The following is a 21,476-nucleotide window of genomic DNA, read 5'->3' on the forward strand; positions in this document are numbered from 1 at the left end:
ACATTAATTTTCCATATCTTTTCCACTTCACAACCAATATATATCTCTTTGTCCACCAGACATTGGCACATTTAAACATCATCTATGCTTCTTGTTAGCCAGTTAATCTTCTATTCACATGTTATCTCTTCCTCTATGAGATTTTATTTAAGACCATAAGACCATTAGATATAGGAACAGAATTAGGCTATTTGGCCCACTAAGACTGCTCCGCTATTTCATCATGGCTGATCCACTTACCTCATCCCCAATCTTCTACTGTCTGCCTGTATCCCTTTATGCCCTGACTAATCAAGAATCTATTAATCTCTGCTTTAAATATGCCCAGTAACTTGGCCTCCACAGCCACTTGTGGCAATGAATTCCACAGATTCCCCACTCTGGCTAAAGAAATTCCTCCTCATCTCTGTTCTAAATGGATATCCCTTTATTCTGAGGCTGTGTCCTCTGGTCTTGGAGTCCCCAACCATAGGAAACACCTTCTCCACATCCACTGTTTTAAGGCCTTTCAACATTTGATAGGTTTCAAATTCTTCAATAATCTAAAATAGTACAAAATCAGCGTGGCTTCCTTCAGGGAAAATCCTGCCTGACGAACCTGTTGAAATTCTTTGAGTAGATTACAAGTAGGATAGATAAAGGGGATGCAGTGGATGTTGTATATTTGGACTTTCAGAAGGCCTTTGACAAGGTACCACACATGAGGCTGCGTACGAAGTTAAGAGCCCGTGGTATTACAGGAAAGTTACTAACATGGTTAGAGCATTGGCTGACTGGTAGGAGGCAGCAAGTAGGAATAAAAAGATCCTTTTCTGGTTGGCTGCCAGTGACTAGTGGTGTTCTGCAGGGGTTGGTGTTGGGACCACTTGTTTTTATGCTGTATATAAATGATTTAGATGATGGAATAGATGGCTTTGTTGCCAAGTTTGCAAATGATAGGAAGATTGGTGGAGGGTCAGGTAGTGCTTGGGAAACAGGTAGGATGCAGGAGGACTTAGACAGATTAGGAGAATGGGCAAGAAAGTGACAAATGAAATACAATGTTGGAAAATGCATGGTAATGCACTTTGGTGGTAGAAATAAATGTGCAGACTATTTTCTAAGCAGGGAGAAAATCCAAAAATCTGAGATGCAAAGGGACTTGGGAGTCCCTGTGCAGATCACCCTGAAGCTTAACTTGCAGGTTGAGACGGTGGTGAGGAAGACAAATGCCATGTTAGCATTCATTTCAAGAGGTCTAGAATACAAGAGTAAGGATGTGATGCTGAGGCTTTATAAGGCACTGGTGAGGCCTCACCTTGAGTATTGTGAACAGTTTTGGGCCCCTCATCTTAAAAAAGATCTGCTGGCATTGGAGAGGGTCCGGAGGAGGTTCACAAGGATGATTCTGGGAGTGAAAGGGTTATCATACGAGGAACGTTTGATGGCACTGCATCTGTACTTGCTGGAATTTAGAAGGATGACGGGAGATCTCATAGAAACCTTCTGAATGTTGAAAGAGTAGATGTGGAAAGGATGTTTCCCATAGTGGGAGAATCTAGGACAAGAGGGCACAGCCTCAGGATAGAGGGATGCCCTTTCAAAACAAAGATGCGGAGAAATTTCTTTAGCCAAAGGGTGGTGAATTTGTGGAATTTGTTGCCACATGCAGCTGTGGAGGCCAGGTCATTAGGTGTATTTAAGGCAGAGATTGATAGGTTCTTGATTGGACACGGCATCAAAAGTTATGGGGAGAAGGCCAGGAACTGGGGTTGAGGAGGAGAAAAAAAGGATCAGCAATGATTGAATGGTGGAGCAGACTCAATGGGCCAGATGGCCTAATTCTGCACCTATGTCTTAAGGTCTTATATGTAGCCATATGGTTACTGTATGCTTTTAACCTTGCAGATCAAATGTCTTCTGGAAATCCAAATGCAGTACATCTAATGGTTCCCCTTTATCCACAGCACGTTACTCCTCCAAAGGGCATAAATGAGGGATAATGCAAATAGGGTTAGTATAAATGGATATTTCATGCACTCAGTAGGCCAATGAACTGATTTTGGTTCTGTATAACTCCACATACACTGGTCAAACAAGATTTTTCCTTTCACAAAGCCACATCAATTAACTTCGATTTTGTTAAGTGCCTTCCTGTGAAGTCTTTAATAAAGGATACTAACAAAGGAGAACAACTTTGTTTTCCCTCCTCTGCAAGGATACCTTTTCTACTGCTGTACTGTGGTCCCACATTAGGACAGGACTTTAAAGGCTGACTTGCTTCCCACGAGTCAGTGTGGTAGCTATGTGTTCTGCAAGTTGTTCCTGATAGAAACCAGACTGGTTCTGTTGTAGGACATGAATCTACATGACTATTAACATACTTTTGCTCAAGGCTTTGAATGTTTTCAGGAGACCCAGGGCGACATACAGCCCATGTTTAACACTCCATAAGCAAGTAAATATGAATTTCTAGACTTGTGCCCCTACAGTCAGTTTCCTTTTCCTCATGTCAAATCTCATTCAAATTAATTAGCTGAAGACCACTTGCTATATTTTTCTGATATTGCAGAATGTGCTTCCCCCATTCTAATCAATTGGAAGGTAAATGGAAATGTAAAGATTACTGATGAATATATTCAGTTTAACCCTTAATAACTTAATGTATTCCCTGACAAACAAAAATAATAAACGTAGCCTTTGACAAAGGGTTAAATTCACATTTTCAAGTTAGTATTTATTGTATAGACTGGCTCCACACTTTGGAAAATTGGCATCTTGTTTGTTCTTATTTCTGTTGTATTGCGGTTTAGCAGCAGTCAAATAGAACACAGGACAAAATTGGCCCAGTTGAAAATCAGCAAGGTTATCAATGCATGGAGCTGAAAGAGATGGGAAGATCTTAAGTGGATGTCTTGCATCTGTATTTTCTCAGGAAATGGGCACAGAGTGTATAGAATTGAGGCAAAACAGTAATGAGGTTATGGACTCTATCTGGATTACAGAAGAGTAGGTCTTGAGGCAAATTAGGGTGGATAAGTATCCAGGGCCTGACAAGGTGTCCCTTGGACCTTGTGAGAGGCTAGTGTAGAAATCGCAGGAGCCCCAGCAGAGATATTTGAAACATCTTTAACCACAGTGATGTGTCAGAGGATTGGAGGATAGCTAATTTTGTTCTATTGTTCAAGAAAGCCTCTAAGAATAAGCCGTGAAATTAGAAGCTGGTGAGTCTGACATCAGTAGTGGGTAAATTATTGTAAGTTATTCAAAGGGACTGGATGTACAAGTATTTGGTTAAATAGGGCCTGATTAGGGTTGTTATTATGGACTTGTGCATAGGAAGTCATGTTTAATCAATCTTAAAGAGTTTCTTGAGAAGGTTGCCAAGAATGATAATGAAGGAAAGGCAGTGGATGTGGTCTACATGGACTTCAGAAAGCTCTGTGATAAAGTTCTGCATGAGAGGCTGGTCCAGAAAGTTCATCTGGTTGGCATTCAAGATGAAGGAGTAATTTGGATTTGATAGGAGAAGCTAGAGTGTGGCTATAGATTGTTGTCTCTCCTACTTGAGGCCTGTGACTAATGGTGTGCTGCAGGGATAGGGCTGGATCTGTTGTTGTTTGACATCTATATCAATGATTCAGATGATAATGTGGTAAACTGGATCAGTAAATGTGCAGATGACACCAAGACAGGGCAGCTGAGCTATTGGACAGTGAGGAAGACAATCAATGCCTGCAGCAGAATCTGGACCAGTTGGAAAAATGACCTGAAAAATGGCAGATGGAATGTAGTGTAGATAAGTGTGAGGTGTTACACTTCAGAAGGTCAAACCAGGCTAGGATTTACATGGTGAGTGTTAGGGCACTGAAGATCGCGAGAGAACAGAGGGATCTGGGAATACAGATCCATAATTCCTTGAAAGTGGCATCACAGGTAGATAGGGTTGTAAAAAGAGCTTTTGGCATGTTGATCTTTATAAATCAGAGTATAGAGTACAAAAGTTGGGATGTTATTTTGAAGTTGTAGAAGACGTTAGTATAGCCAAATTTGAATTACTGTGTGAAGTTCTGGTCACCTGTGTGCAGAAAAGATGTATATAAGTTTGAAAGAGTACAGGAAAAATTTGCAAGGATGTTGTCAGGACTTGAGGACCTAAGTTATAGGGAAAGGTTGAATGGGTTAGGATTTTATTCCTTGGAATGTGGGAAAATGAAGGGAAATTTGATGGAGATATGCAAAGTTATGAAGGGTATAGATAGGGTAAATGCAAGCAGGATTTTTTCCACTGAGGTTGGGTGAGACTAGAACTGGAGGACATAGGTAAAGAGTGAAAGGTGAAATACTTAAGGGGAACCTAAGGGGTAACTTCTTCATTCAGAGGGTGGTGCGAGTGTGGCATTTGCTCCTAGTAGAAGTGGTAGTGTGGGTTTGATTGCAACATTTAAGAGTAGTTTGGATAAGTACATTGTTGGGTGGTGTATAGAGGGCTATGGTCAAAGTGCAGGAATAAGAGCGTGGCATGGATTAAATTGGTTTTAGATTCTATCTGCACTGCAATGATAAGCAGTCTTTTGTACCAATCAGATTGTAGTTTTAAACTTGGAAGATTTTTAAAAAATTATTAAATAAATGATATACTATGTCTTAAAGTTTCAAACAATTTTAGTTAGCCATGTTAGCTGGATTCAATGAGCTATAATTATCCTGAAACATAATAATTTGCAGCAGTGAAAGTTGGGGGAAGGGAAGAATATATGCTTATGGCACAGTAGACTGAAATTAGCTGTCATTGATATTAATGTGTGAATGCTTAATGCTTTCACATGTCATTCCTCATTTTTTAATGAAGGCATTGCAACATTAAAATAGTGGACAGAAGAACGTCTTACAAATGTACTCACTCTTTGCCCACTAATTATGCTGACTGTGAAATCCAGCTTAATGTATATGACAATATAATACGATCATTCAGTTGAATTTTAGCATTGAATTATTTCTAAGACAAGATATTGAGTATTATGAGATAGTCACATATTGCATTAACAATCTTTGCTGATGGTATTTTTAAAATTCTGTTCTGAATCTATATAACTGACATGACTTTTGTGTAAGAGTACATAGATTCTCTTCTGTGCCAATGGTTGTAGATATATTTATTATGAAGCTGGATGTGTGCAAGAGGTGAAACAAATAGAAAAAATATACTAATAAGTTCAAGAATGTCAGGGAGCTTATGTGAAGCATGAACATTAGCTTAGACCATTGCAAATAATAAAAAAAAACTCTATGTTTTGAGAATCTGAGTTAAAGAAAAAGAAAATTGCTGTTAACACTCAGCAGATCAGACAGCATCTATGGATAAAGAAACAATATTCAGATTGAAGTACCTTCGTTAGAACTTCAGTATAGACCAGTTGGTTTAAATCACCTGTTCTAAAATTTCTATAAAATAGTCTTTCATATCACCAGTGTACTTCTCTTATAGCTGGTGGCCTGTTTTAGAACATTAGGTTTTCTGGTGTTATGCACAAAATATCATTTCAGATTACTCACCTCCTCACTGCCATCTTGCCATGAGTAGCTCTTTAGATCTGTGAAAAGTCATAAAGGAAGAGTAAGCTTTAAAAGAAATAATAGAATCACAGATTGTAATGTTTCCTTCAGTGCAATACAATTTTATTCCTTCCCCCTCCTCTTCCCTTATTCCCTGCTCTGGCCTCTTACCTTTCCTTACCTGCCTATCACTTCCACCTCGGTCCACTCTTCCTTCCCTTTCCCCCATTGTCCAGTCTCCTTCCTATCACATTCCTTCTTCTCCAGCCCTTTACCTTTCCCACCAACCTGGCTTCACCTAACACCTTTCAGCTATCCTCCTTGCCTTCCCTCCCCCCTCACCTTTTTATTCTGGCATCATCCCCCTCCCTATCCACTCACAAAGAAGGGTCTTGACCCAAAACGGTGACTGTTCACTTATTTCCATGGATACTGTCTGACCTGCTGAGTTCCTCCAGCATTTTGTGTACGTTACTATTTTAGTTTTATGTTTCTGAAGTATTAATAGTCGTGGAAGCTGCTGGAAACACTCACTTAATATTAACTCTCTTTTCACAGATATTGTTTGAGTTGTTGAATGTTTCCAGCATTTTCTGCTTTGGTTTTAGATTTTCAGTATCTGCAGATTTGATTTCCATAAGTAGGTCAAATGAATTTGAATCTGCAAGTATAACAACATAACTCCCTCCCAACTTCATTATATGGTGTTTATTAAGGGATGTGTATTTTATTGAACATGCCCAATAACTGACTCAAACACCAAATGAACTCCAAAATAAAGATGTGTTTTGCTATTAGTTCTAAAATATCTATTTTTCAACAGCACACAGACTCACCATTTTTCTTGTCAGGTTAATTATAATGACTGTGTCTACTTGGGATTAATTAAATTAAGGAAAGATCTTTCTTGTTTATATATTATAATATGGACACTTGTTTATTAGATATACCATGTCATACTTTCCCTGATATTTCTGCAAAAAGGCTTTGTTTGTACTTGTTCAATGTGAAAAATAGCTACTATATTAATGATTGCTTCATTGAAGCATCCTTTATTTCCCAAATAGTTTTGCTGTTCAATGAATAGAATGGTCTTTTTCCAATGTAATGTTTAAATTTTTATTCACTCTTAGATTCAAATATTATTTTGTTCTTTGTTTATTCCTCCTGTATTGGGGTTTACATGTTTGTATTTCATTGCTAAATACATTGATTGTAAAAATGTAGAATCAATTACCTTTCAAAAGAGATATTGATAAATTCTATTAATGAGGGAAAATCTGCAGAATTATGAAAGAGCTGAAAAAGCAAATCTGAGATGGCATGTGACAGGTATCAAATATACACAAGTGGCAATGACAATCTCTTAACAAAAGGCAGTCTGACCACCAACTTTTAATATCCTGAGGACCACCATTAACTAGCCCAGCTGCCTAAATAGTTAAGTAGGTCAGAGGATGGGAAACTCACCTCCAAACTCCTTAAACCTTTTCACAAATTTCCAAGATGAAATCTCCACTTGTCTGCACATTTGTAGATTAAGGCACCTTTGAGGGAAAAGCAGAACATAATCTGCATCCTAAACACTATTCTGAATAGTCCCTAGTGCATAGAGTAGTAAGTTATCAGGGCTACTTTGATGTTATCTCTGGAATCTGTGATGTCCATCGCTAAGAAGAGCTAGATAGAGTAGCAAGCTCATGAAACTGCCAATACCTCCATACCACATACCATACTAATCTGGAATCATTTTGCCCTTTACTTATCTTTTATTGGCCTGAAATCCTGAAACACCCTACCCAACAATATCATGGTTAAAACTTCAACAGAATGACGTGAGTGCTTCAGGAAAACGGCTTACTACCATCATGTTGACCAGTAATTTGACCAATAAATGCTTGTCATATTGGTAAATACTCAACTTCATAAATGAAAAAAAGAGAATTGACTTATTAAGGTTGAAAGAGTACAGAGAAAATTTACCGGGTCTGGAGGACCTTAGTAATGGGGGAAGATTGAATAGGTTAGGACTTTATTCCCGAGAATGTAGACTATTGAGAGGAGATTTGATAGAGGTATATAAAATTATGAGGGTTATAGACAGGGTAAATGCAAGGAGACTTTTTCCACTGAGGTTGTGTGGGACTACAACTAGGGGTCATGCATTAAGGGTGAAAGATGAAAAGACTAAGGGGAACATGAGGGGAAAACTTCCATAGTCAGAGGGTCATGGGAGTGTGGAGTAAGCTGCCAGTGCAACTGGTGCATGCGAGCTTGATTTCAATGTTTAAGTAAAGTGTGTATAGGTACATTGATAGTAGGGGTATGGACGTCTGTGGTCCCGGTTCAGGTCAATGGGAGTGGACAGTTTAAATGGCTTTGGCATGGACTAGATGGACCGAAGGGCCTGTTTCTCTGTTGTACTTTTCTATGACTCTATGACCTCTTAAAGAGATCCCACTGACATGATGATGGAGTGAATAGACTACTGATTTCTGAATATACTTGATGATTTTTGCTTTTCCCTTTTTGTAAAGTTGTCAGAAACTTGCCAACAGAAAGTTCTTCCTAGAAGCTGGAGTCCTAGGGATCTTGGTCCACAGCTCATGAAAATAACCACACAAGTAGATAGGGTGGTAAAGAAGGCATTGGTCAAAGCATTGCATATAAGAGTCAGGAAATCATGTTGAGCTATACAAAACATTATTAGGCCACACTTGAACTGCTGTGTACATTTTTGGTTGCCTCAATGCGCAAAAGATGTAGAGGTTTTGGAAAGGATACAGATGGTGTTTATCAGGGTGCAACCTGGATTGGGGGATATGAGCTAACAGGGTAGGTTGGACAAACTGACTGTTTTCTCTGGAGCATTAGAGGCTGCAGGGAGGTCTGAAGTTCATTAAAATGTGAGAGAGAGGGTAGATAAATAAAGTAGACATACAAAAGCTTTTTCCCAGGTAGAAATGCCAAATACTAGAGCAATGGTTCAAGATAAGAGCCCATGGTATTACGGGAAAGTTACATACATGGATAGAGCATAGGTTGATTGGCAGGAAACAGAGAGTGGGAATAAAGGGATCCCATTCTGGTTGGCTGCTGGTTACCAGTGGTGTTCCACAGGGGTCTGTGTTGGGGCTGCTTCTTTTTATGTTGTATATCAACGATTTGGATTATGGAATAGATGGCTTTGTGGCTAAGTTTGCTGATGATACAAAGATAGGTGGAGGGGCCGGTAGTGCTGAGGAAACAGAGAGTCTGCAGAGAGACTTGGATAGATTGGGAGAATGGGCAAAGAAGTGGCAAATGAAATACAATGTTGGAAAGTGTACAGTCATGCACTTTGGTAGAAGAAATAAGCAGGCAGACTGTTAATTAAATGGGGAGAGAATTCAAAGTTCTGAGATGCAATGGGACTTGGGAGTCCTTATGCAAGATACCCTTAAGGTTAACCTCCAGGTTGAGTCGGTGGTGAAGAAGGAGAATGCAATGTTGGCATTCATTTCTAGAGGAATAGAGTATAGGAGCAGGGATGTGATGTTGAGGCTCTATAAGGCACTGGTAAGACCTCACTTGGAATACTGTGTGCATTTTTGGGCTCCTTATTTAAGAAAGGATGTGCTGATGTTGGAGAGGGTTCAGAGAAGATTCACTAGAATGATTCTGGGAATGAGAGGGTTAACATATGAGGAACGTTTGACTGCTCTTGGACTGTACTCCTTGGAGTTTGAAGAATGGGGGGAATCTTATAGAAACATTTCGAATGTTGAAAGGCATGGACAGAGTGGATGTGGCAAAGTTGTTTTCCATGGTGGGGGAGTCTAGTACGAGAGGACATGACTTGAGGATTGCAGGGCGCCCATTCAGAATAGAGATGCGAAAAAAAATTTTTAGCCAGAGGGTGGTGAATCTATGGAATTTGTTGCCACGGGCAGCAGTGGAGGCCAAGTCATTGGGTGTATTTAAGGCAGAGATTGATAAGTATCTGAGTAGTCAGGGCATCAAAGGTTATGGTGAGAAGGTGGGGGAATGGGACTAAAGGGGAGATTGGATCAGCTCATGATGAAATGGCGGAGCAGACTCGATGGGCCATATGGCCGATCTTAAATAAGGAGCCCAAAACTGAACACAGTATTCCAAGTGAGGTCTTACCAGTGCCTTATAGAGCCTCAACATCACATCCCTGCTCCTATACTCTATTCCTCCAGAAATGAATGCCAACATTGCATTTGCCTTCTTCACCACTGACTCAGCCTGGAGGTTAACCTTAAGGGTATCCTGCACGAGGACTCCCAAGTCCCGTTGCATCTCAGAACTTTGAATTCTCTCCCCATTTAAGTAATAGTCTGCCCATTTATTTCTTCTACCAAAGTGCATGACTGTACACTTTCCGACATTGTAATTCATTTGCCACTTCTTTGCCCATTCCCCCAATCTATCCAAGTCTCTCTGCAGACTCTCTGTTTCCTCAGCACTACCGGCCCCTCCACCTATCTTTGTATCATCAGCAAACTTAGCCACAAAGCCATCTATTCCATAATCCAAATCGTTGATACACAACGTAAAAAGAAGCAGCCCCAACACAGACCCCTGTGGAACACCACTGGTAACTGGCAGCCAACCAGAATGGGATCCCTTTATTCTCACTCTCTGTTTCCTGCCAATCAACCAACGCTCTATCCACGTATGTAACTTTCCCGTAATTCCATGGGCTCTTAGCTTGTTTAGCAGTGTCATGTGCAGCACCTTGTTAAAGGCCTTCTGAAAATCCAAATACACAACATCCACTGACTCTCCCTTGTCTAGCCTACTTGTAATTTCCTCAAAAAATTGCAATAGGTTTGTCAGGCAGGATTTTCCTTTAAGGAAACCATGCTGAGTTCTGCCTATCTTGTCATATGCCTCCAGGTACTCCGTAACCTCATCCTTGACAATCGATTCCAACAACTTCTCAACCACCGATGTCAAGCTAACAGGTCTATAATTTCTTTTTTGCTTCCTTGCCCCCTTCTTAAATAGCGGAGTGACATTAGCAATCTTCCAGTCCTCCGGAACCAGGCCAGAATTTATCGACTTTTGAAAGATCATTGCTAATGCCTCCGCAATCTCCACTGCTACTTCCTTCAGAACACGAGGATGCATTCCATCTGGTCCAGGAGAATTATCTACTCTTAGACTATTCAGCTTCCTGAGTACTTTCTCTGTCGTAATTGTGACTGCGCATATTTCTCTTCTCTGACACCCTTGAATGTCCGGTATATTGCTGATGTCTTCCTCAGTGAAGACTGATGCAAAATACTCGTTCAGTTCCTCTGCCATCTCCTTAACTCCCATTACAATTTCTCCAGCATCATTTTCTATCGGTCCTATATCTACTTTTACCTGTCTTTTACTCTTTATATACTTGAAAAAGCTTTATGTATCCTCTTTGATATTATTTGCTAGCTTCCTTTCATTGTTCATATTTTCTCTCTTAATAATAGCTTCTTTGCATGATATGAGATTGTATTTTTCCTTGTAACTGTTCGTTTAATAAATTCAGTTTTTTCAAATACTTTAGATCTCAGAGAGCAATGGACCCTCTGTAGCTTCCTACCTTTGAAGCAGCACCATCAGTTGCACAAGCCATTTTATTTTCCAGTGGAATATTTTCTCCCAAGAAATAGCTCTTCAGTTCTTCAAAAATAGTTTCACTGTTGGCATTGGTCTTAAGCTTTTGGGCAAAAAGCATTCAAAAACCTAACAAATTTAATCAGAAGTGCTTTGTTATCGTGTAATGTACTCACCAAGAAAAGTGAATTGAATTTCCTTTCAAAATAAGTATCAGGGATTGAATGGAAGTTGTAGTGGTAGATGCTGATGCAGTGGTAGGCTTCATGCGATTTTGCTGTTTAGCTGTTTCTGGCAGATAACACCACTGCAGTAACTGCAACTTTCATGTCACATTTTATAACTGTTATACCATGCATGGGTCATTGGACATTAACAGAACCAGTCTCCTGTTCTATAGTAGCTGATTGGCCTTACTGCAGACAGTCCTGCCCAATCTACAGTTCGTGATTTGGGGTGGATGTGGATCGTGTCTCAGTGGGCGGCCCTGCAGAGTATGGATGGTGATTTGTGCATGGTTAAGCAGGAACAGAGATAATGATTGATGTGCTGCACTCTCCCACACATCCAGGCTAGGCTGTTTTGCTGCAGCATTTGCATCATCTAGCATATTTTCCCATTCATTTCATTTAGGGTTCCAAATAAATTACAGTACACGTATTCATTTCTTTTTTTTTATTTAAGTAATATTTCATTAAAATAGTAACTTATCATGGCCCATTCAGAAGCTCCTGTGGCCCCCAATTTCTTGTTTTTTTTATTTATGGGCCCCTACAAAATCTGGCATGGCCCACTTTGAGAACCACTGTCCTAGAGGGTATGTATTTAAGGTGAGAGGGGGAAATTCAGAGGAGTTGTGTGGTACATGTTTTTTACACAGTGGTAAGTGCCTGGAATAAGGTGCCAGGGTTGTAGTGGAAGCAGATATGATTAAGAGACTTTTAGATGGACACATGGATATGCAGAGAATGGAGGGATATGGATTATGTGCAGGCTGCAGAGATTCAAAGGAGGTTCATGAAAATGACTCTGGGATTGAAAGGTTTATCACATGAGGAGCATTTGATGGTTCTGGGCCTGCGTTTACTGGAATTCAGAAGAATGAGGATGTTGGGGATTCTAAAACCACAGGGCGCAGCTCAGAATAAAGGGACATCCATTTAGAATGGAGATAAGGAGGAATTTCTTCAGCCAGAGGGTATTGAATCTGTGGAATTCGTTGCCACAGGCTACTGCAGAGGCTAAGTCATTGGGTATATTCAAGGCAGAGGTTCACGGGTTGTTGATTAGTCAAGGTATGAAGGGATACGGGGAGAAGCAGGAGATTGGGGCTGAGGGAAATGGATCAGCCACAATGAAATTGTGGAGCAGATTCAATGGGCCAAATGACCTACCGGTAATTCTGCTCCTATATCATATGGTCTATTTAGTTTAGTTTGGAATTCTATTTGACACAGACTTTCTGGGCCTAAGGGCTTGTTCCTCTGCTGTGCTGTTTAATGTTGTATGTACGTTGAGCATGAGGGCACACACAAAGGCAAATCTACTGTAGGTAGGTATTCATATCTCCGGTACCCAGAGAAGTAGTTACTGCTGGAGGGCAGGAGCAGGAATGCTAGAATCTCCTTCATTGTAATCCTGGAAATTTATTGCTCCACTAGTTGAGGCTATTTGCATTTATATGGTGAAGGGATCTAATCCGTGATTTCACTTGTTCAGTGCTATCATGAATTACAGTATTCATTTATCTGGTTGGGAAGATTATAGATATAGATACACACACACACACACACACACACACACACACACACACACACACAGAGTTGTATGAAAACAGAATAGCATGATAAAAGTATTTATCTTTGTATGAACTTTAATGAGATTTTGAGCCACTTAATTACTGTAATCAAAGTTAACATCTAAAATTCTGACAAACTCTTCAGTGTTCTTATTCATTTTACAATTAAAAATATTTTGTACTCTCATTTGCATAATCAGTGGAAGGCTGAAAAACAAATGCTATAATTATTGGATGTACACATTAAATGCATATTGTTTCTTTGCTGAAATTCAATCTTGCCATATGAAGATATATTCAACATCACTCAACACTACGCTTAATTGGATCACTGTTTTCATGACAGTGGAAGAAAGAGCAGTGCTTTATTGTGTGAAGTTCGCATTGTGAATCAGTTATACTGGCTAATTACTGAAAGACAAGTCGGCAATGATGCTTTTGCAAGGCAATTAACTTTTTGTGAGAAATGCTTTTCAACTCATTGAATTTTTTACTTCATGTCTTGAAATTTAAGGTCTAAATTTGGAATGGGCTTTTAACTTATTACACAAAACTTTCAAGGCAACAAATCTAGATTTTATTTTTATTTTTTTGAGATACGGTGGAGAATAGGCCCTTCTGGCCCTTTGAGCCGTGCCACCCAGCAATCCCCCAATTTAATCCTAGCACACTTGCTTTAAAGGAATATTTAGGCAAAGATAAAGTTTATGTATACAAATTGTTCACATTATGTGGATACACAGGTCTAGGTGTTAAGGTGGAAGAAATGTTCCAACAATGGATATATGCAAGGCTTTATTGAGTTTATCACAATGTGGTGGAGGAACTCAGCAAATCAGGCCGCATCTACGGAGTGGAATAAACAGTTGACATTTCAGGGTTATCACTGTTTCGAGTAGGTTCCATTCTTCAGGTCATTTGATGTTTCGTTTCTTGGCCTGAAGTGTTGTTTGTTCATTACTCTCATAGATTCTGCCTGACCTGCTGAGTTCCTCCAGCATTTTGTGTACGTTGCTTAAGATTTCCAGTATCTGCAGAATCTCTTGTATTTATTGAGCTTATTATCTCTACAGTAGATACCAACATCACTGATATAAGTTGACAATAATGTAAGAAATAAGAGCAGAGATGGGTTATTATGGTTATTATTAGAGGATGCTAAGAGGATGCAGGGTGACTTGGATAGGTTAGGTGAGTGGGCAAATTCATGGCAGATGCAATTTAATGTGGATAAATGTGAGGTTATCCACTTTGGTTGCAAGAACAGGAAAACAGATTATTATCTGAACGGTGGCCGATTAGGAAAAGGGGAGATGCAACGAGACCTGGGTGTCATTGTACACCAGTCATTGAAGGTGGGCATGCAGGTACAGCAGGCGGTGAAAAAGGCAAATGGTGTGTTGGCAAAAGGATTTGAGTACAGGAGCTGGGAGGTTCTACTGCAGTTGTACAAGGCCTTGTTGAGACCGCACCTAGAATATTGTGTGCAGTTTTGGTCCCCTAATCTGAGGAAAGACATTCTTGCCATAGAGGGAGTACAGAGAAGGTTCACCAGATTGATTCCTAGGATGGCAGGACTTTCATATGAAGAAAGAATGGATCGACTAGGCTTATACTCACTGGAATTTAGAAGATTGAGGGGGGATTTTATTGAAACGTATAAAATTCTAAAGGGATTGGACAGGCTAGATACAGGAAGATTGTTTCTGATGTTGGGGAAGTCCAGAACGAGGGGTCACAGTTTAAGGATAAAGGGGAAGCCTTTTAGGACCGAGATGAGGAAAAGCTTTTTCACAGAGAGAGTGGTGAATCTGTGGAATTCTCTGCCACAGGAAACAGTTGAGGCCGGTTCATTGGCTATATTTAAAAGGAAGTTAGATATGGCCCTTGTGGCTAAAGGGATCAGGGGGTATGGAGAGAAAGCAGGTACAGGGTTCTGAGTTGGATGATCAGCCATGATCATACTGAATGGCGGTGCAGGCTCGAAGGGCCGAATGGCCTACTCCTGCACCTATTTTCTATGTTTCTATTATATACATGTACTCCCTTAGTAACATCGTGGTTGGTCTGATCTTTGGCCGAATGCCCAGTTTCCTGCCTGATTCCATTATAGTTCAAATCTCTTAAATATTGTTTAGCACACATTTAATGAGTTGACTGTCCAAGGTAGAGAATTCCAAAGATTCACATTCCTTTCAGAAGAAATTCCTCCTCCTCCTGCTCCCAATCTTTTATCCAGAGAATACACCCCATGAATTGGATACTGAGGAAAACATTCTCACATCTTGTACCTTAGAAGCCCCTAGAAAGATATCTCAATAGTTTAACTTCCATATAAACTGCAGAGCGTATACTTTATCAGTGATTTATCATACATCTAATTGGTGTTTCATAAATCAATCACTGCTTGTGAAGTACTGTATTTTCTTCTGATAGTTTATCAGGTTCACAATCCCTCTTAATTGGGACAGGTTGTTGCTGAACATTTTCTAACTAGCTTCAGTCATGTGCACATCGTGCGGCCATGAAACACTACACCACACTTAGATATAACTGTTTTAAAATAGCGTCACTTGCATTTTTGAGTTCAAAAACTAGTGATTTTTGTCACTGGTAGTCAACGAGTAATAAACTGTAAGACAATTTAGAAATGTTTTGCTTATTGTGTTTAAAAGCATTCAGGCTTAGAGATGCCCAGAATGGCTGCGAGTGAAAATGAAATGATTTTACTACTTCAGCAAGATAGGAACTAATGATCATCATAGCTTGTCACACCAGACAGCCAGCCACTCTAGTGTTGTTTGGTTGATGTTGACAGGTCATTGTCAGCTAAATCAGGTGAGAGTGGGCAGTTGCACAGAACGTGTTCAATGTTCTGCACCCTTTCGCCACACTCACAGGATTTGCTGGTCTTTAAACCCCACTTCGCCATATTGTCTCCCGTCCTACAAACTCCTACTCTCACTCTGTTGAGAGTGCACCACTTCCGTCTGTCAAACAGTGCCCCGTCTGGCAACATTTCTGTGGGGTCTTGCACTGTATTGTTTGCTGGGGTTCTGGCTTCTGTTTGTTGCCAGAGGTCAATCCTGTATGTTTGGGGGGTTGTCCCGTGTGGTAGTTTCTCCACTGTACAAAGCTTTGCCTCGATTTTAGGCGGTTGGAAACTGGCACATGATGAAGTACTGGGTGCCGTGGATCTGAATTCTGTTTACCTTTTTCAGTTTTTGTTGTAGTGTGTCTTCGGATCTCTGGGGAAGCAATGCCTGCAAATCTGTAAATTATGTAAGTGGGTGTGGGCCCGTGATTATTCGGCACACTTCGTTAAGCAATGGGTCTATTTTCTTCGCTTGGGCTGATCTGCCCCACACAGGTGCACAGTATTCTGCAGGTGCATAGCAGAGTGCTAGGGCAGTGATCCAAGTGTGTGAGCATTAGCTCCCCATTTCGTGTCTGCTAATTTTTTCAAGAGAGAATTGTGAGAGCCAACTTCCCCTCAGAGTTTTTGGATGTGGGTGGCAAGTGAGAGCGTCCTATCCAGTGTCACGTCCAGGTAGGTTGGAGTCAGATGGTGTTTGAGCTCCATCCCACACCAGAAGATCTTGAGTTTCTGAGCTGCTTCTTGATTCCTCAGGTGGAATGCACACACTTGAGTTTTTGATGGATTTGGGTTCAAAGACCATTTTTCATAATACTGCTTCATTGCTTCAAGGACTGCTGTAAGTCATACTTCAACTTCTTGGAAGGAGTTAGCTTGTGTTGCTAGGCTTAGGTCATCTGCATAGATAAACCTGCTTGTGTTAGGAAAGTTTGGTTGGTTGTTTGTGTAAACACTAAATAGTAGAGGTGCCAGGACTGATCCCTGTGGTAGTCCCTTCTTTTGTGGACGCCACCTGCTCTTAATTCCATTCATTTCTACATAAAATCTACGATTTTCTAGGAGGCTTCTTATTACTTTGACTGTGGTTTCATTCTTTAACATTTTAGATAATTTCAGTAGAAGGCCTCTGTGATTCACAGTATCGTATGCTGCTGTTCAGTCAACGAATACTGTAATTTGTTGCATTTCAAAGCCATCTTCAGTATACTGGGTTAAGTTCAGGACTTGACTGCAGCAAGAGCAGCCTGGCCTGAACCCGGCTTGGTCTGGTGTTGGAAGATCTTCGACTGAAGGGGATGTTCTTTTCAGTATGAATCTCTTGTAGAGCTTATAGAGGGTGCAGAGCAAGGAAATCGGTCTGTAATTTTTAGGAATGTTGGGGTCTTTATTGGGTTTTAGGAGAGGCTCCTCCACTTTTTAGGTATTTTTAATGATCTTAGGCAACAGTTAAAAAGGGACAGAAGCCAGTGGAGTGCTTTAGGTCCAAGATGTTTAAGGAATACATTAAGAATCCCATCTATGCCAGCAGCTTTGTTGGATTTTAGCTGTGATACTTCATCCTTTAATTCTGCTAGGTTGAGAGGTGGGAATTTGTTATTCCCGTTTGAGAGAGCTGACTCCATCTCCTGATGTTGCTTTTCCTTTTGCCTCCGTTCCTTGTTATTTGGTCGACCATTTAGTATCAGTTGATGGGTAACCTGATTGAGTGTTACGGCAGCAATTCTCTGTGGTGGTCTATTGTCTGAGTTGAGATAAGAACTACAAAGAATAAAGGTATTGAAAATCATCTTGAATGTTACAGTTAAACTGAGGATTTGGAGGATGCAACTGTCAAAAGCAGTCCAATATCTGCATTAGGTGTCTATGCTGATTTTGTTCATTTACAGTCAATCAAAATAACTTGTCAATGTACACTGAATGAATTCCTCCACCAATAACTATTAGAAGCTAATACACAGTTTTATAGTACTTTACTAGTATTGTATGGTGTATGAATTCATTCTGAATTTTATTTAAATACATAATTTGTTACTCAGCTTGTCTTTTTTATATACCTTTTTAACTATTTCAATGAAGATTTGGCTAATTGGGTCAGCTGCTTAATTGGGCCAAAATGTACTGGTCCTGATGTGTCCTAATTAGCTGGAATCCACTTACTTGATCATAATAAATAAATTCAATAAATGCAACCATGAGTACAAAATAGCAGATGATTATAGTGTAGTCTGTAGCACTATAAAAAAAGTCAATAATAGAATGACAGAGGTAGAGTTAGGAGTATGAGAACATGGCAGCACTACTGGGATGGCAGTGTGAAAGAGCTGATTAGAACATAGAAAACCTATAGCACAACACTGGCCCTTCAGCCCACAAAGCCGTGCCAGACATGTCCAGTCAAACGATAGGGAGTGAAGCCCTTCTTAAGTCCCTTGAATGTTTCTGTTCTAGCACACTGTTAAAGGTTTATCCCTGCTACTTAATGCACAGTTCAGGACAGGTGTGTTTTGTCATTTAGCCTTGTGGCTTGTTGTATATTCAGTGAGCATCCCTTAGCACTATAACAAAAGAATGGGTATCTAGAGTTGGTGCACAAAAGCTTTTGAACCAGCTACAAGCATTGAGTATTCAGAAGTATTCTGCTAGAAGGGATATGGTTCCATAAATATGTAATTCTGCAGTTACCTGTCTGAGTCCAAAATGTTAAAGTTAAGTGTGATTATAGACATTGCAACTGTAGCTATTATTCATTATTTTCTTTAAAATGTATAAAACATTATGTCGGGAGAGATTTTCTCCAGAAGATCTGCTATATCAAATAAAGACTTTTATACCTCCCATTTACAGCTTCCCTGTGGCTCTGTTTAGTCAGTCACAACATAGTCCAAACTTGTGGAAATTGGCTTATAGCTGGAGTATCTGCATTCAGATCCTCCTTTTGGCATGATATATGTGAACCCATTCATCCCAGTGCAACTTTACAAGTGCAAGGGAGAAAAGGAACTTCCTTAAAATTATTTGTATTTTCAATCATCTTTCACCAGCTGAAAGCATTATTATCAAAGCAGTTTCCTTACCTAGGCAAAATGCAGCTCTCTCCGATTTCGATTTGCTCAAGGGAATCATGTGCAGAACTGCTTGAGACTTGCCTTCATTTGTGCACCTGAGCCGTTTGCAGAGTTCTGGCGCAGAGATCTTTCCTCTTGGTGTTTGAAATATTATGCAAGCCAGGTTCTTGACATCACTGTGTAGATTCTGTGAACAAGAGGTCCTGATTTGACCGATATGAGCCTGCCTGACTCCTAATAGCTCTGGCAACACAAAGGATGTGCTAACACAGTTCTGAAAATAAATACAGCTGTCAAGCAGAGGTCGCAGTATAATGAGATAGTGGATGTATTACACTAGCTTACTGTAATTTCTATAATATGCCCCAAATATGCATTCACATATTTTAACAGATCACATCATAGCATAATGCTGCTGGTGAATGTGAGGATAACTTGACAATGAGACTTTTTCTTTATGTTCTTCTTAGTTTGATTCATTAGTCCTTGCAACATCAAGCACAATAGAATTCAGCAAAATATGCCTGGTATCCTCCCTTTATGCCTTGAGATGTGCTGTCCTTTGGTAGTCACATCTGAGGCCACTGCTGTACTGTTAGAGAATTGTCACTGTTTATTGACCAAGTCTAGTTTCAGTGTGGTGACCTTAAAGCTGCCAGTACAATTCCTCAATGATCAGGCTGATGTACAATGCCACTAGTACTGACAAAAAGACAGCTGTTTGCTTACTAAAATTAACAACAATACAATAAATTGGAGAAAGTAGCATTTATATATTTCCAGTAAGGTGATAGAAAATCAAACAAAGCAGAACAAGAACAGACCCTTCAGCCCACAATGTATGTATCAACTATGATCCCAATTAAACTTTATATCTTCCTGTACATATCCCATCATTCCTTATCTGTTCATGTTTCAATCTAACTCCCTTTTGTGATCTTCCTTATTTTGTTTTCTTTTTCTTATTTGAGAATCTTGTGCTACCCAGTTCTGCAAATGGAAACTCACTTCTGTGCCATTCCTTAACCAGTTGTTGTGAGTTAGCTTAGAGCAACATGTGACAGGGTGAATGTACATGAGTTACATGTACATGATGTTAATGTGCTGGGGTATTTAAGATGAAGAGTGCATCATACATAATAAAGTACAAACAAAGTGACCTACGTGGTCATTGTCTGAATACAGTGCATGTATGTTAACTATGCTGCAAATTTCTTTTTTTTTCTCCCCACTTCACTATGTCCAAAGTAATCTCTGCTCAAACATATTGGAGCATTCTTCAGGATGTAATTAAGTGCCACCTAATGGGGAAGATTCTGTCAGTATTGCTTTCTCATTATCAGAGTACCACACCGTAGCAATGCGCAAGGTGCAGGAGGAACTCAGCAGGTCAGACAGCATCTATGGAGGGGAATGAACAGTTGATGTTTTGGGTTGAGACCCTTCATCTGTACTCAATTAGTCTGTTCCTTATTGATTTGCATTTCCTGCAGATCCCATGCCTTTTGTTTAAAGAAGTTTAAACTAAATTTACTTATAACATGTACATCGAAACACAAAATATTTGTGTCAACAACCATCACAGTCTGAAAATGTATTGGGAGCGGCCCATCTGCGTGAACATAGCACACCCGTGACTTACTAACTCTAACCCATACATCTTTTCGGAAAAGCTTGCCATTTTAACAAAATTCTGCTGCTATATCCACAGAGACTCTGGAAATCACAGTACTTGGGACATTTACATTTTGCAATGATTCCAAACATTCACAATAATCAGATTAGCTATGATCAGATTCTGAAGGCTGTTTGTCACTAACCTTGCTACTATGCAGTAGAGATGAAAGCAAATCCCAAACTAATAATGTGGCCGTTATATATTTGTGATATGAGTGTTTACAATCCCTTAATACAGATTCTTCCCTCTCCTGTTCATCCCTTACCTACTGCCACCAAGCATTTTGCTATTCTTTTGGCCATCTGATCCATTTTGTATTGCTTTCGCAATGCCTATAACCTGTTCGAGACCAACACTTGATTTTCTATTCACAACTATATTTCATTGCAAGAAATGGCAAATTGATGGCCCAGATATGAAAGCTGATTACTGCAGGATTTGACTCCATTCAGAGTGCTGGGTTCTGAAGCTTCTTATTAACACAAGGTATCAATGTTCTGCTCTTCATTGTTATCAGCCAAAATAGGATAATTCTTAAAAGATGATTCTTTTTAGAGCAAATGTTTGAATTAGAATTGCTTATCAGCTAAAGGCATAAAACTATCAAGGAGGAGAATCATATATTCATAGAATCAAGCAATCTACAACACAGAAATAGACCATCCAATCTTTGTGTTCTATGCTCTTCAAAAGAACAGTCATTCTTTGACCTACACTCAGTGGCCATTTTATTAGTTACAGGAGTGGAACCCAGTGTGGTCTTCTGTTGCTGTAGCCCATCTATTTCAAGGTGTGACATGTTGTGTGTTCAGGGATGCTCTTCTGCACACCACTGTTGTAACTTGTGGTTATTTGAGTTATTGTCATCTTCCTGTCAGCTTGAGCCAGTCTGGCCATTCTCCCTTGACCTCTCTC

At 39.9% G+C, this 21,476-nt stretch overlaps 1 protein-coding gene across 5 annotated transcripts in view; it reads left to right on the top strand.

Moving 5' to 3' along the window:
- The window catches only part of tmem117 (transmembrane protein 117), a 411,893-nt gene that overhangs the window by 104,589 nt on the left and 285,828 nt on the right, over positions 1 to 21,476 (top strand). The window lies entirely within an intron of this gene.

Source organism: Hemitrygon akajei, chromosome 10, assembly GCF_048418815.1.
Source record: "Hemitrygon akajei chromosome 10, sHemAka1.3, whole genome shotgun sequence".
Taxonomy (NCBI): Eukaryota; Metazoa; Chordata; class Chondrichthyes; order Myliobatiformes; family Dasyatidae; genus Hemitrygon; species Hemitrygon akajei.